This window comes from Carcharhinus amblyrhynchos, chromosome 18 (assembly GCF_965287045.1).
Source record: "Carcharhinus amblyrhynchos chromosome 18, sCarAmb.v2.hapA, whole genome shotgun sequence".
Taxonomy (NCBI): domain Eukaryota; kingdom Metazoa; phylum Chordata; class Chondrichthyes; order Carcharhiniformes; family Carcharhinidae; genus Carcharhinus; species Carcharhinus amblyrhynchos.
Window position 1 is genome coordinate 8662803 of NC_137341.1, and position 16576 is coordinate 8679378.

The window sequence follows — 16576 nt, forward strand, 5'->3', positions numbered from 1 at the left end:
CTTTGTCTGTATAGCATGCAAGAAACAATACTTTTCACTGTACCCCAATACATGTGACAATAGTAAATCAAAATTTTTAAAAAACTGTATTTAGGGATAGGAATCGAGAGTTTGGTTACATAGAAATCCAGAAACTTTCTCGATGACCTTCTCTCCCTTCCGGAAAATACTATCAGGGGACGATTCCGCTAGGAAGCATTCTTATCTGTCCTGACATCCAGTAATGGCAGACTATTAGATCATGAAAATATTACTGCCAATCCTAGTTTTGTCTTCGCCTGATATCCATGCAGGTGTATTTCCGAATAGAGGTCATTGAAGAATGGCCAGGAGTGAGAATGTTGGGTATTTTCGAAGGGCAAAGAGTCCAGTCATAACATTACCAGCTGGAATCAGAGGCGAGGTCAAGAGTAACACCTCCGTGACTTGTTCGTAGAAACATGAGGACCAGATCTTTCAGTCAAAGGACGGGCACGAAGGTGAGTGAGTGAGTGAGCCACATGAGGAACCCTCTTTCATCTCAGTGAGCCACAAGACTGAAATCGGGCTGGTTCGCTAACTATGACTCCATGAATAAGATTAAATGTTGCTGAATAATTCACATTGAGTTATATAAAATGCTAAATCATTAATCTCTGTATCTATGCAACTGCCATTAACTTCACATTGTAAAAACAAAACAAATATTTACGCTTTGATTGGACACAGAGGGAGCGTGTGGCTCTCTCAGTTAATGTTGTGAGCAATCAGCAAGCATCTCACTTCACTCGCCCTTAGTGTACGTGCACATCATTTCAGTCACACTAGTAAAAAGACTACGCAGACGGAAACCAGCGGAATGTGGCAACCCAGCACATGGATAAATTCCAACAAAATGTCTTGTAGGCCGCACTCAGAACCTCAGTGGGCTGCACGTACCCTCTGGGCCACTATGCTAGTCTCTCGAGGTTGCCTCACTATTCATGTCAATCATGACTAACTTTTGCTTTAACTCCATGTGCCGTCCTTAGCGCCTCACCCCAGCCTAGCAAAGATCGAGGGTGAGATTCTCCGGCCTCCCAGCCGTGCGGCAGGAGGTGGCACTTTGTTTGCTTAAAATGAAAGGTTTTAATAGGAGTAAATAAGGAAAGAGTGTTCCCTCCAGCTCTGTGACCACAACACACAGAAATGAAGGAGTTGGCAGAGGAGAGATGTGGGGTATAATTCTCTGCAGCGAGTCATTATGATCGAAAAGGGGCAGAGAAAGCAAGCTCAAGAGCAACATTCACAAGAGAATTAAATATTTGAGAAGAAAATTGCAGGGCTAATGGAGATTGAGCAATGGAATGGGGCTAATTGGGTAGCTCTCTGGACGAGCTGGCACAGACAAACAACCTCCTTCTGTGCTGTGAGCTTCGACAGATCCACAAACTGGGAAAGCAGCTTTTCTAGCTCAATGCATGCACAACAATCTCTTGGTTCAGCTTAACATAGCACCGCCTGAGACACCATCTGCATCTCATTTCAATACAAGGTCACTTGGACTACATGTCATTCTATAGCAGCCATAAAATATTCTTCATGTTTCACTCACAGCTGACAACAAGATTGAGAACAGATGGGGCTGTAAGAAGAAATGATTTCGGTTCCACAGCTACCAGTCCATTCATCACGTTGAAAACTATTATTTATATCTAATTCTTGTAATTTCCCTTAATGACCGTGCAGAAGGAATAGGGGGGGACAATGAATAGCTCAGAAATGTAATTCACATGAAGGTCTAGGAAAGTAATTAATATCCCAGGGATACACAAACTGTAATTCACTTACCAGGTCAGGTCGTTGGCAGAGAATAAATCACATCCCATGACCTTTCACCATAGATCCTTGGTTATCAACCCAGTCTTTCAACTTCTCGCTTGATGGCATAGTGGTGAGTGTTGCTGCCTCATAGTACCAGAGACCTGGGTTCAATTCCTAGTTTGGATCACTGTCCGTGTGGAGTCTGTATGGTCTCCATATCTGCGTGGGTTTCTTCCGGGTGTCCGCTTTCCTCCTACAGTCCAAAAGTCATGCTGGTTAGGTGCATTGGCCATGCTGTACCTGAACAGGCACCAGAGTGTGGCGACAAAGAGATGGTTACAGTAACTTCATTGCAGTGTTAATGTAAGCTGACCCTAATAAATGAACTTTAAACTTGTAACAGTGTTGGGTCATTACTGCTGCTTGTCAGTGGCAATGATTAGACCCCAGTCAACTGCAATTATCATCAAGAGTTGCAACCACTGAAAGATAAAGTCAGGATAATTGTGGGCACCAGTCATTTTAAATACAAACTCTGCTTTGGTGACAGCAGGAATATTCTGATGTTCTTTCCACATGGGTTCTTTTGACATTTCTAGAAACCACTTCAGGATTCAGCACTGTGAGACGTGCAGGGAATGTTACAGGGTGGTCACTGACACAGAGCAAAGCTGCAGATACTGGCAAAGGCAGTGTTGAGAAAGGAATATTTCGGCTGTCAGCAGTTGTTGTGACTGAGGACCCACGGCACAATGGCACAGGCGATCAGACAGTTGGCTTCACAAGTGACCCTTCCTCTCCCCCTCCCCCTTCCTCCCCCATTCCCCTCCTCGTCCTCCCTCCTCTCCTCGTCCTCCCCTCCCTCCCCTCCTCCCCCCCGCCCTGCCCTCCCCTCCTTCCCCTCCTCCCCCCCGCCCTCCCCCCCCTTCCCTCCTCCCCCCCGCCCTCCCCCCCTCCCCCCCTCCCTTCCCTCCTCCCCACCTCCCTTCCCTCCTCCCCCCCTGCCCCCCTCCCTTCCTCCTCCCTCCCCTCCCTTCCTCCTCCCTTCCTCCTCCCCCTCCCCTTCCCTTCCTCCCCTTCCCTTCCTCCTCCTCCTCCCCCCCCTCCCTTCCTCCTCCCCCCCTCTCCCCCCTCCCTTCCTCCTCCCCCCCTCTCCCCCCTCCCCTCCTCCTCCCCCCCTCTCCCCCCTCCCTTCCTCCTCCCCCCCTCTCCCCCCTCCCTTCCTCCTCCCCCCCTCTCCCTCCTCCCCCTCTCCCCCCCCTCTCCCCCCTCTCCCCCCCCTCTCCCCTCCTCCCCCTCTCCCCCCTCCCTTCCTCCCCCTCTCCCCCCTCTCCCCCTCCTCCCCCTCGCCCCCTCTCCCCCTCCTCCCCCTCGCCCCCTCCTCCCCCTCTCCCCTCCTCCCCCTCTCCCCCTCCTCCCCCTCTCCCCCTCCTCCCCCTCTCCCCCTCCCTTCCTCCTCCCCCTCCCTTCCCTTCCTCCCACTCCCTTCCTCCTCCCCCCTCCGCTCCTCCTCCCCCCCCTCCCCTCCTCCTCCCCCTCTCCCCCTCCCTCTCTCCTCCCACTCCCTTCCTCCTCCCCCCCCCTCCCTCCTCCTCCCCCTCCCCTCCTCCTCCCCCCCTCCCCTCCTCCTCCCCCTCTCCCCTTCCCTCTCTCCTCCCCCTCCCTTCCCCCTCCCCTCCCCTCCCTTCCCCCTCCCCTCCCTTCCCCCTCCCCTCCCTTCCCTTCCCCCTCCCCTCCCTCCCTTCCCCCTCCCCTCCCTTCCCTTCCCCCTCCCCTCCCCTCCCTTCCCCCTCCCCTCCCTTCCCTTCCCCCTCCCCTCCCTTCCCCTCCCCTCCCCCTCCCTTCCCCCTCCCCTCCTCCCCCCTCCCCTCCCCCTCTCCTCCCCTCCCCCTCTCCTCACCCTCCCCCTCTCCTCACCCTCCCCCTCCCCTCCCTTCCCCCTCCCCTCCTCCTCCCCCTCCCCTCCTCCTCCCCTCCCTTCTTCCTCCCCCTCCCCCTCCCCTCCCTTCCTCCTCCACCTCCCTTCCTCCTCCCCTTCCCCTCCCCCTCCCCTCCCCCCCTCCCCTCCCCTCCCCTCCCCCTCCCTCTCCTCCTCCCCTCCCTTCCTCCTCCCCTCCCTTCCTCCTCCCCCTCCCCTCCCTCCTCCCCCTCCCCTCCCTTCCCCTCCCCTCCCTTCCCCTCCCCTCCCTTCCCTTCCTCCTCCCCCTCCCCTCCCTTCTTCCTCCTCCTCCACCTCCCTTCCTCCTCCCCCTCCCCTCCCTCCTCCCCCTCCCCTCCCTCCTTCCCTTCCTCCTTCCCCTCCCTTTCCTCCTCCCCCTCCCCTCCCTTCCTCCTCCCGCCGTCCTCCTCCCTTCCTCCTCCCTTCCTCCTCCCCCCCTCCCCCTCCCTTCCCCCTCCCCTCCCCCCTCCCTTCCCCCTCCCCTCCCTTCCCCCTCCCCCTCTCCTCCCCCTCCCCCTCCCTTCCCCCTCCCCTCCCCCCTCCCCTCCCTTCCCCCTCCCCCTCCCCCCCTCCTCCTCCCCTCCTCCTCCTCCTCCCCTCCTCCTCCTCCCCTCCTCCTCCTCCTCCTCCCCTCCTCCTCCTCCTCTCCTCCTCCTCCCTTCCTCCCCTCCTCCTCCCTTCCTCCCCTCCTCCTCCCTTCCTCCCCCTCTCCTCCTCCCCCTCTCCTCCTCCCCCTCCCCTCCTCCCCCCCCTCCCCTCCTCCTCCCCCTCCCCTCCTCCTCCCCCTCCCCTCCCTTCTTCCTCCCCCTCCCCTCCCCTCCCTTCCTCCTCCCCCTCCCTTCCTCCTCCCCTCCCCTCCCCTCCTCCCCTCCCCCCTCCCCTCCCTTCCTCCTCCCCCTCCCTCCTCCTCCCCCTCCCCTCCCTCCCCTCTCTTCCTCCTCCCCCTCCCTTCCTCCTCCCCTCCCCCCCTCCCCTCCCTCCTCCTCCCCCTCCCTTCCTCCTCCCCCTCCCTTCCTCCTCCCCTCCCCCCCTCCCCTCCCTTCCTCCCCTCCCCTCCCTTCCTCCTCCCCCTCCCCTCCCTCCTCCCCCTCCCCTCCCTTCCTCCTCCCCCTCCCCTCCCTCCTCCCCCTCCCCTCCCTTCCTCCCCCTCCCCTCCCTTCCTCCTCCCCCTCCCCTCCCTCCTCCCCCTCCCCTCCCTTCCTCCCCTCCCCTCCCTTCCTCCTCCCCTCCCCTCCCTCCTCCCCCTCCCTCCCTCCTCCCCCTCCCCTCCCTCCTCCCCTCCCCTCCCTTCCTCCTCCTCCCCTCCCCCTCCCCTCCCTTCCTCCTCCCCCTCCCCTCCCTCCTCCCCCTCCCCTCCCTTCCTCCCCCTCCCCTCCCTTCCTCCTCCCCCTCCCCTCCCTCCTCCCCCTCCCCTCCCTCCTCCCCCTCCCCTCCCTTCCTCCTCCCCCTCCTCCTCCCCCTCCTCCTCCCTTCCTCCTCCCCCTCCCCTCCTCCTCCCCCTCCTCCTCCCCCTCCCCTCCCTTCCTCCTCCCCCTCTCCCTCCCTTCCTCCTCCCCCTCCTCCTCCTCCTCCCCTTCCTCCTCCCCCTCCCCCTCCCTTCCTCCTCCCCTTCCTCCTCCCCCTCCCCCTCCCCTCCCCTCCTCCTCCCCTTCCTCCTCCCCCTCCCTCCTCCCCCTCCTCCTCCCTTCCTCCTCCCCCTCCCCCTCCCTTCCTCCTCCCCCTCCCCCTCCCTTCCTCCTCCCCCTCCCCCTCCCCCCTCCTCCCCCTCCTCCCCTCCCCTCCCCTCCTCCCCCTCCCCTCCCTTCGTCCTCCCCCTCCTCCCCCTCCCCTCCCTTCGTCCTCCCCCTCCCCCTCCCCTCCCTTCCTCCTCCCCCTCCCCTCCCTCCCTCCTCCCCCTCCCCCTCCCCTCCCTTCCTCCTCCCCCTCCCCTCCCTTCCTCCTCCCCTCCCCTCCCTTCCTCCTCCCCCTCCCCTCCCTTCCTCCTCCCCCTCCCCTCCCTTCCCTCCTCCCCCCCCTCCCCCCTTCCTCCTCCCCCCCTCCTCCCCCTTCCTCCTCCCCCTTCCTCCTCCCCCTCCTCCTCCCCCTCCCTTCCTCCTCCCCCCCTCCCTTCCTCCTCCCCCCCTCCCTTCCTCCTCCCCCCCTCCCTTCCTCCTCCCCCCTCCCTTCCTCCTCTCCCTCCCCCCCTCCTCCTCCCTCCCTCCCTTCCTCCTCCCCCTCCTCCTCCTCCCTCCCCCCCCCTCCTCCCTCCCTCCCTTCCTCCTCCCCCTCCCCCCCTCCCTTCCTCCTCCCCCCTCCCCCCTCCCTTCCTCCTCCCCCTCCCCCCCTCCCTTCCTCCTCCCCCTCCCTTCCTCCTCCCCTCCCTTCCTCCTCCCCTCCCTTCCTCCTCCCCTCCCTTCCCTCCTCCCCCTCTCCCCCTCCCCCCTCCCTTCCTACCTTCCTCCTCCCCCTCTCCCCCTCCTCCCCCTCTCCCCCTCCCTTCCTCCTCCCCCTCCCCCCCTCCCTTCCTCCTCCCCCTCCTCCTCCTCCCTCCCCCCCCTCCTCCCTCCCTCCCTTCCTCCTCCCCCTCCCTCCCTCCCTTCCTCCTCCCCCTCCCCCCCCTCCCTTCCTCCTCCCCCTCCCCCCCTCCCTTCCTCCTCCCCCTCCCCCCCTCCCTTCCTCCTCCCCCTCCCCCCCTCCCTTCCTCCTCCCCCTCCCCCCCTCCCTTCCTCCTCCCCCTCCCCCCCTCCCTTCCTCCTCCCCCTCCCTTCCTCCTCCCCTCCCTTCCTCCTCCCCTCCCTTCCTCCTCCCCCTCTCCCCCTCCTCCCCCTCTCCCCCTCCCTTCCTCTCCCCCCCTCCCCCCTCCCCCCCTCCCTTCCTCCTCCCCCTCCCTCCCTTCCTCCTCCCCCTCCCCTCCCTTCCTCCTCCCCCTCCCCTCCCTTCCTCCTCCCCCTCCCCTCCCTTCTTCCTCCCCCTCCCCCTCCCCTCCCTTCCTCCTCCACCTCCCTTCCTCCTCCCCCTCCCCTCCCTCCTCCCCCTCCCCTCCCTTCCCCTCCCCTCCCTTCCCTTCCCTCCTCCCCCTTCCTCCTCCCCCTCCCCTCCCTTCCTCCTCCCCCTCCCCTCCCTCCTCCCCCTCCCCTCCCTTCCCCTCCCCTCCCTTCCCTTCCTCCTCCCCCTTCCTCCTCCCCCCCTCCCCCTCCCTTCCTCCTCCCCTCCCCCCCTCCCCTCCCTTCCTCCTCCCCCTCCCTTCCTCCTCCCCTCCCCCCCTCCCCTCCCTCCTCCCCCTCCCCTCCCTTCCTCCTCCCCTCCCCTCCCTCCTCCCCCTCCCCTCCCTTCCTCCCCCTCCCCTCCCTTCCTCCTCCCCTCCTCCTCCCTTCCTCCTCCTCCCCCTCCTCCTCCCCCTCCCCTCCCTTCCTCCTCCCCCTCCTCCTCCCCCTCCCCTCCCTTCCTCCTCCCCTCCTCCTCCCCCTCCCCTCCCTTCCTCCTCCCCCTCTCCCTCCCTTCCTCCTCCCCCTCCTCCTCCTCCTCCCCTTCCTCCTCCCCCTCCCCTCCCTTCCTCCTCCCCTTCCTCCTCCCCCTCCCCCTCCCCCTCCCCCTCCCCTTCCTCCTCCCCCTCCCCCTCCCCCTCCCCTTCCTCCTCCCCCTCCCCCTCCCTCCTCCCCTCCTCCTCCCTTCCTCCTCCTCCTCCCTTCCCTTCCTCCCCTCCCCTCCCTCCTCCCCCTCTCCCTCCCTCCTCCCCCTCTCCCTCCCTCCTCCCCCTCCTCTCCCTCCCTCCTCCCCCTCCTCTCCCTCCCTCCTCCCCCTCCTCTCCCTCCCTCCTCCCCCTCCTCTCCCTCCCTCCCTCCTCCCCCCCTCTCTCTCCCTCCCTCCTCCCCCCTCTCTCTCTCTCCCTCCCTCTCTCTCCCTCTCTCTCCCTCTCTCCCTCTCCCTCTCTCTCCCTCTCTCCCTCTCTCTCCCCCTCCCTCTCTCTCCCTCTCTCTCCCCTCCCTCTCTCTCCCTCTCTCTCCCCCTCCCTCTCTCTCCTCTCTCTCCCTCCTCCCCCCCTCTCCCTCCCTCCTCTCCCCCCCTCCCCCTCTCCTCCTCCCCCTCCCCCCCCCTCCCCCTCTCCTCCCCCTCTCCTCCTCCTCCTCCCCCCCCCCTCCCCCTCTCCTCCCCCTCTCCTCCTCCTCCCCCTCCCTTCCCTTCCTCCTCCTCCTCCCCCTCCCTTCCCTTCCTCCTCCTCCTCCTCCCCCTCCCCTCCCTCCTCCTCCTCCCCCTCCCTTCCTTCCTCCTCCTCCTCCCCCTCCCCTCCCTCCTCTCCCCTCCCTCCTCCCCCCCTCCCCTCCCCTCCCTCCTCCCCCCCTCCCCTCCCCTCCCTCCTCCCCCCTCCCCTCCCCTCCCTCCCTCCCCTCCCCTCCCTCCTCCCCCCCTCCCCTCCCCTCCCTCCTCCCCCCCTCCCCTCCCCTCCCTCCTCCCCCCCTCCCCTCCCCTCCCTCCTCCCCCCCTCCCCTCCCCTCCCTCCTCCCCCCCTCCCCTCCCTCCTCCCCCCCCTCCCTTCCCCTCCCCTCCCTCCTCCCCCCCTCCCCTCCCTCCCCTCCCCTCCCTCCCCCTCCCCTCCCTTCCTCCTCCCCCTCCCCCTCCCCTCCCTCCTCCCCCCCTCCCTTCCTCCCCCTCCCCCTCCCCTCCTCCCCCCCTCCCTTCCTCCTCCTCCCCTCCCTTCCTCCTCCTCCCCCTCCCCCTCCCCTCCTCCCCCTTCCTCCTCCTCCCCCCCCTTCCTCCTCCTCCCCCTCCCCCTCCCCCTCCCCTCCTCCCCCTCCCCTCCCTTCCTCCTCCTCCCCCTCCCCCTCCCCTCCTCCCCCTCCCCTCCCCTCCTCCCCCTCCCCTCCCTTCCCCCCCCTCCCCCTCCCCCTCCTCCCCCTCCCCCTCCCCCTCCTCCCCCTCCCCCTCCTCCCCCTCCCCCTCCTCCCCTCTCCTCCCCCTCCCTCCTTCCTTCCTTTCCTTCCCCCCTCCCCTCCCTCCTTCCTTCCTTCCTCCCTTCCTCCCTCCCATTCCCCTTTCAGTTTGAATTGGTCCCCTGCGCCACTGCTCCATTTCCAACAGGGGAGAAATATAGACAAATGTCAATCCTTCACAGTATGAAGGTGTCCTGGACAAAAACCCATGGAACCATAATATCCTCACAGTGCATCCAGCCCACTGAATCTGTGCAGTCTCACACAGCTCCACCCCTCTGCCCTAGCCCAATCAACCAGTGTATTTACTGGCCAATGCACCTAATCTGCACATTTTTGGACACTGAGGGGAAATTCAGCATATGCACTCTATCTAACCTTGGGTGGCACAATGGTATAGTGGTTTGCGCTGCTGCCTCACAGCACCAGCAACCCGCGTTCGATCCTCAGCTTGGGTCACTGTCTGTGCGGAGTTTGCATGTTCTCCCTGTGTCTGCGTGGGTTTCCTCCGGGTGCTCCAGTTTACTCCCAGAGTCTGAAAAATGTGATTAGGTGTATTGGCCACGCTAAATTCTCCTTCAGTGTACCCAAACAGGTGCTGGAGTGTGGTGACTCAGGGATTTTCATAGTAACTTCCTTGCAGTGTTAATATAAGCCTTACTTGTGACTCTAATAAATGAACTTTAAACCTAACCTGCACACCTTTGGACACTAAGGGGCAATTTAGCATGGCCAATCCACCTCACCTGCACATCTTTGGAAGCAGGAGGCTGGCTCCCAGCACTGAATCATAAGGAAATGTTACGTGAAATATGAAATGCTTACCCTTGAAGAGAGTTGGCCTTTCGAGATACCTGTAGGATGACAGCTCCTAAAAGATCCATGTGAAGCAACCTTCCCAGAGGCACGCATTCAAACTGCAAACGGAAGGCTGTTTCCAGGAAGCCCTGTGTGCACCGAGAGATTAGTAAGTGGGGCTGGTGGAGTGAAAATCTTGAAACGTTTAAGAGACTGCTGTGATGGAAGTAATATAAATTTTATTTCAAGGGATGAACAAAGATGGGTGAAGTTACTGATCTCACCCGCATTTCCCTGTGACTGATTTTGTGTTATAATTGTCCTGACGTTCTGTGATTGCCTTGTTAAGATTTGAAGTTATTCTGAAGAGTTGAGTGACACAGTGCCCACTAACCTGCACAATCCGTGCCCACCCCACCCCACCCCCAAAAGAAGCAAATTAATAAAAATGCCAAGGCTTCGGAACAAAATTGCAGCAGGACCACAAATAGAATCATAGAATCCCTGCAGTACAGAAGGAGGCCATTCGACCCGTCCAGTCTGCACTGCCTCTCCGACTGAGCAACTTATCCACTCCATCCCCGTAACTCCGTGCATTTACCCCACTAATCGTTCTAACCTACACATCTCGGGGCAATTTCGCCTGGCTAATCCACCTTGCCTGCCCATCTTTGGACACTAAGGGAAGAACTTTCCCGTCTCGCCCGCCACAGACCACGTGGCAAAGGTCTGTTGACCTCAGGCGAGATTTTCCGGCCTTGGAGTGAGCATGGCCAGAAAATCCCAGCCTCTGGGACAAGTTTTAGCACGGTAAATCGACCTAAACTGCACATCTCTGGACTGTGGGAGCAACCGGAGGAAACCCACGCAGACATGGGGAGAATGTGCACAGTCACCGAGGCCAGGAATCGAGTCCCTGGCGCTGAGAGGCAGCAGTGCGAACCACTGCCCGCTCATCGAATAGGAGTTTATCATCACAGAAAGATATACATCTACATAGCGCCTCGGGATGTTCCACAGTGCCAAAATATAATCATTATTGTCATGTCAGAACATACAATAGTTAATTCGCACAGCTTGGTCCCAAAGACAGTAATGACCTTATAATCTTGTTTTCCTGATGTTGGTTTAAAGATAAATGTATTAACTCGATCACAGTGACTCAATGTAGCAAATGATTAACTTCATTAGTAACAAGAACTACGTACCCAACATTACAGGTTCATTCCTAACAACTCCAACTGTAACCCTCCAGCCCTGGGACTGCTCGCTCTCACTCCTGATTGGCCCAGATTTAGAAACTTGTGCTCCATTGGCTCCAGCACAGTCATGTGGCCAGTGAAGGATTGCCCCTGAAAAGGGCCACACTATCACAATAAACATCAGTCAAAGACCCAAGGGAGAAATCCCCTCATTAACTTCGAGTCGTTCCATGGAACCCTCTACAGCTGCCTCGGAATGCAGGAAATTCACATGAGCACTTTCCATTCGAAATACAGCTGGAGGAATGAATTATAAAAATATTTGTAAAAAAAACGAAGTTTATAACCTGAAAATGGGGACCGAATGATATGTGGTGCGTGGTAGCACAGCGGTTCGCAAGGCTTTCTCACAGAGCCGGGGACCCGGGTTCAGCTCTGGCCTCGGGTCACTGTCTGTGTGGAGTTTGCGCAGCCTCCCCGTGTCTGCGTGGGTTTCCTCTGGGTGCTCCGGTTTCCTCCCACACTCCAGATTAGGTCGATTGGCCATGCTAAATTGCCCCTTTGTGCTCCAAGATATGTAGTTAGGGGGATTAGCTATGGGAAATGTGTGGGGATAGGACAGGAAGAGGGCCAGGTTACAATAATCTGTCAGTCGGCGCAGACTCAGTGGGCTGAATGGTCTTTTCCACACTGCAGGATTCGATGATCACTTGGCCTCCAGCATTGCTTTGTATTGAATTCTACATTTACTCTGGCTAGTGACACTTGAGTGATTCATTGTCACATAAACTGCATAAGAGAAATCCAATGACTACATTTCTATTTACATCTCCTCAGTAATCGACTTTTCATTACGGATCTAACTGTCCTTTAAGGACATTAGCTGAAATTTTCCAGCCTCTCCCTCCTGCTGCCAGCGAGAACGGATTACTTGGCGCTCAGCCGAAAATTCATGCACCTCGGCAGGATTGGAGAATCCCAGCCGCGGATGAGGTCAGAGAATTCCGGCAATTGTTACAATATGCCAAGCGGTAGGATCTTAATGAAACTATGGGGAGGAACTTCCAATCCAAGGACTCAGCTGGAGTAAAGGTCAGGGGGGAGGGGGAGGTGGTGGTTGCTGAATGTGCGCAAACCTACTCCGCTTCCCTCATTAACACTGTAGCTGAAAGTGGCCTGCCCCCCCACCCTCACTGCATAGGTTCCAATGTCCCGGCGTCATATTTAAACAGCACTCAGAGAGACAATCGCTCTTCCTCACGGTTCCTTGACCCTCCCCCCCCCCCCCCCCCCGTCCCTGCCTCCCCCTCTACAGTCCTGGCTCAGTCTCACCATCCCACTCCCCTGTGCCCAGTCTTGGCAAAGTGCATGTGGCAGACAGCTGCTATCTCTCAGTGATGGTCAGGCAGTAACTGAGCTGAACATCCAGGAAGAAGTGGGCCTCACCTCTGGCCATGAAACAGAGCATTCCGATGGGCTATCAAACTGAGAGGCCAGGGGAGCTGGGAATGGTAGATGGCGGAGTGACGGGGGGGGAGGGGAGGGGGGGGAACGGAACAAGATTCCAGTGTGCTGAGCTTTTAATGAATTCTCATGAGATGCACATAGGATCCCCAAGAATGGGAAACTGGCATAGCACAGCTGGGGTTTCAGGAGAGACTGGGACAGTTAGGATTGTATTCATTGGAGTTTAGAAGAATGAGGGGTGGGGGGAGCTCTCAATGGAATCCTATAAAATTCTAACACAAGTAGATGGGCAGATGCATTTGCGGAGCGTGGATGTCACTGGCTGGGCCAGCATTTGTTGCCCATCCCTAGTTGCCCTTGAACTGAATGGCTTGCATTTCAAAAGCCAGTTGAGAATCAACCACGTTGCTGTGACTCTGGAGTCACATATCGGCCAGATCAGGTGAAGACGGCAGATTTCCTTCCGTAAAGGACAGAAGTGAACCAGATGAGTTTTTCCTGACACTCGACAATGGTTTCATGCTCATCAGTCGATTCTTAATTCCAGATTTTTTTTTATTGAATTCAAATTCCACCATCTGTTGTGGCGCGATTTGAACCCGGGTCCCCAGAACACTAGCTGAGTTTCTGGATTAATTGCCTCGCGCTAATACCACTCGGCCATTGCCTTTCCGATGACGGGGGAGTCCAGAACCCCGGAGTCACAATCTTAGGATGAGAGGCAAAGCATTTAGAACTGAGGTGAGGAGAAATTTCTTCACCCAGAGGGCGGTGAATGTGTGGAATTCACTACCACAGGATGTAGTTGAGGCTAAAACATTCTATGTTCTGAAGGAGGAGTTAAATATGCCTCTTGGGGCTAAAGGGATCAAAGGATATGGGAGGAAAGTGGGAACGGATTCTTGAGTTGGATGATCAGACATGATCATAATGAACAGTGGAGCAGGCTGCGAGGGCTGAATGGCCTCCTCCTGATCCTATTTTCTATGTTCAATTGCAAACTCATTGTCATTGTCAGTTCTCTGGGAAGTGAATTCATCAACTGGATAATTGTGTAGGTGGTGTGTTAGCTGGTGATCTAACCGGGGGGACCAGTCCCTCCCCGGCGACATCTAGGCACAGTGGTTAGCACTGCTGCCTCACAGCGCCAGGGTCCCAGGTTCAATTGACCCTAGTGTCAGGAGGTTAGCAGGGGTTAACATGTGGGGTTACGGGAATGGGGCCTGGGTGGGATTGTGGTCAGTGCAGACTCGATGGGCCGAGTAGCCTCCTTCTGCAATGTGGGGATTTTATGATTCTGGCCTATGATTTGCAAAACCATTGCAGGAGAAAACTGAGTTCTGTACAAAGATTAAGATAACAAGAAAGTGGATGTTAGTATCTGGGTTAGAACCTTGCTTCTATTTTCACATTAGGTGTTTTTTTTTGACTGCAGAACATTTCAAGTATTACACAAAGCGATAGAGGTGTCAGGACATTTATCTGTTGTGGGAGAGGAAACGTGCCAGCAGCTCGGTAAAGGGTTTGGCACTTTGGACAGAAGTGGCCTACTCACTAGCAAAGAAGATGAGAAAGAGACAGAGATAAATAGAATTGAAATTCCACATGGCTTCAAATCCCAGCTCTGACTGTCTCCACTTACGGTGCTGGCACGCATCAAAGAGGCCAGACTAACCATGAAAGTTGATGCCACTGGGGCTGATTTATTTATTATCATCTTCTCGCTGCTCAGACGTTGAAAATGAGAAGGCTGCAGTGTTTAACTCAAATTCTTTCAAGATTTGGTTTGAACATAGTACACAGAACACTACAGCACAAACAGGCCCTTTGGCCCACAAGTAGCACCAATCATATCCATACCTCCCAGGCCACAGAACTATCCGTAACTCCCAATCCCATTAAATCCCATATACTCATCCAGAAGTCTCCTAAAAGACCCCAGCGAGTTCGCCTGTACCACCACCGATGGCAGCCGATTCCACGCACTCACCACCCTCAGTGAAAAAACTTACCCCTGACATCTCTGTACTTGCTTCCCAGCACCTTAAACCTGTGTCCTCTCGTCGTGACCATTTCAGCCCTGGGAAATAGCCTCTGAGAATCCACCGTACCTATTCCTCTCAACGTTTTATAAACCTCTATCAGGTCGCCTGTCAACCTTCGTCTCTCCAGGGAGAAGGGACCTCGCTCCCTCAACCTATCCTCGTAAGGCTTGCATCCCAATCCAGGCATCATCCTTATAAATATCCTCTGCACCCTTTCAATCGCTTCCACATCCTTCCTGCAGTGAGGCGACCAGAACTGCGCACAGTACTTCAAGTGGGGTCTGACAAGGGTGTCATAAAGTTGCAGCATTAAATCCTAATTTGATTAAATTCTATTTACCATCCTCTTCCCCAACTTACCCATTCAGCTGTCCACGTGCCCTCCCAGGTGAGTTTATCTATTAGTGTCACAAGTAGGCTTACATTCACACTGCAATGAAGTGACTGTGACAGTCCCCTCGTTGCCACACTCCTGTTCGGGTACGCCGAGGGAGAATTGAGCATGCCCAATGCACCAAACCAGCATGTCCCTCAGACTGTGGGAGGAAACCGGAGCTCCCAGAGGAAATCCGCGCAGACATGGGGAGAATGTGCCGACTCTGCTGAGATGGTGACCCAAGCTGGGAATTGAACCGGGGTCCCTGGCGCTGTGAGGCAGTAGTGCTAACCATTATGCCACCGTGCTGTGAAATCATCAGCTGCCTCCATTGACATCCACTTTTTTAACTGTGAATCCCAGAGTGTGCAGATAGCTGGGATATCTGTTTGGAAAAGTATGATACCTTATGATAGGATCCTGGCATACCTTTGGGAAATGTAAGGCATCCTTTGGGATTGTTAGAATTAAACATGGTTATGCACTTTTTATGCATGAACTGTCAAAGAACTGTCCAGGCAGTGTCAGAGCTGACGTGGAAGTGTCAAAGGACATTAGGTGAGTTGGCATGGAAGGGGTAAGGGCAAAGAGCTGTGGACATGTTGGTATTAAGTTGGCATAAAGGATATGAGGTGCCATTGGGAGTGGGTAAAGGGGCATGAGTTGGCATGGGGATGAGAGAGGGCATGGTAGTGAGTTGGGGCATGGGTTGACATAGGTTGGCATGGATGGGGCATTGTGACTGTGTGGGGCAGTGAAGAGGTTACGGGTGAGGGCTGGAGAGACGGTTTTTGTTTTATGATTACTTTTCATTTACTTTGACACAGTGTGACAGCAAGACTGCCTCAGCACCCAGCAACCTTTGAACTTCGTCCAGGGTCACCCACCTTAACTGCGGTTCACCCCAGACCTCCTGCTGACCACATCTTTTACATCTTTACAAATTCAACTTCACAACAATACATTTAATCAGAGTTGGTGACCCTCATCAGTCCAATAACATTTTCAGTGATGTGAAAATGAACAACTCAAGGGCGCATTTCATAGAATTCTTACTGTTCAGAAGGAAGCCATTCGGCCCATCAAACCTTCACCAACAACAATCCCACCTGGACTCTACCCCTGTAACCCCACCTATCTACCCTCCTAATGTCCCCTGAGACTAACAGGCAATGTTTCGACCGAACCCACACATCTTTCAGACTGTGGGAGGAAACCAGAGCTCCCAGAGGAAACCCACGCAGACACGGGGAGAACGTGAAAACTCCACACAGTCACCCAAGCCAGGAATTGAACCCGGGTCCCTGGCACTGTGAGGCAGCAGTGTTAACCACCGTGCCGCCCATAAGTAACTTCAGAATAACCGCACAAGTGGATCTATTTAGATCAAGTAGAGAGAACATCATCGCTTGCTCCAACAGGATGAATCTGCAGCTCGTCCTTTACTGAAATGTTTAAATTATGTCATTCACGATTTGATTAATAAATATATAAATCATATAACCTAGTCTCAGGAGTGTAGTGGTGCAAAGTATATACTTATACATGAGTATATGTTTAAGCACAAGCATACTGAGGATCTGCAATAAGCATAAGTATATTTAAAATACACATCTCTTTAACCCGTGCATAATACTCTTTCCACTCACATTGTCAGCATCTTTAAGACTTGAATAGCAGGCTAATTGTAAAGACTCACATTCTAATCTGTAATCTGTAAACCGTCTGTGCTGTTATATGCTCTGTCTGAGGCCAGTACTCTCCATTCACCTGACGAAGGGATGAACCCCGAAAGCTTGTGAGTTTCCTATCAAATAAATCGGTTGGACTTCAACCTGGTGTTGTCAGACTTCTTACTGTGCCATCTGGTGGTCAGAGATGGGAGTAACGTACTAACACCGTCTCCAACCCTGAGACCTGAGCTGAGGCTAATGTTGTTGAACAAGTGATTTAAAATGGCCACTGCAAGAAGGACATGTTCAGACATTTTGGAGATTCCATTCTTACAGGCGAATGAGCTATCAAACTTTACTTGAAGAGCTAATTCACTTATCTTTTTG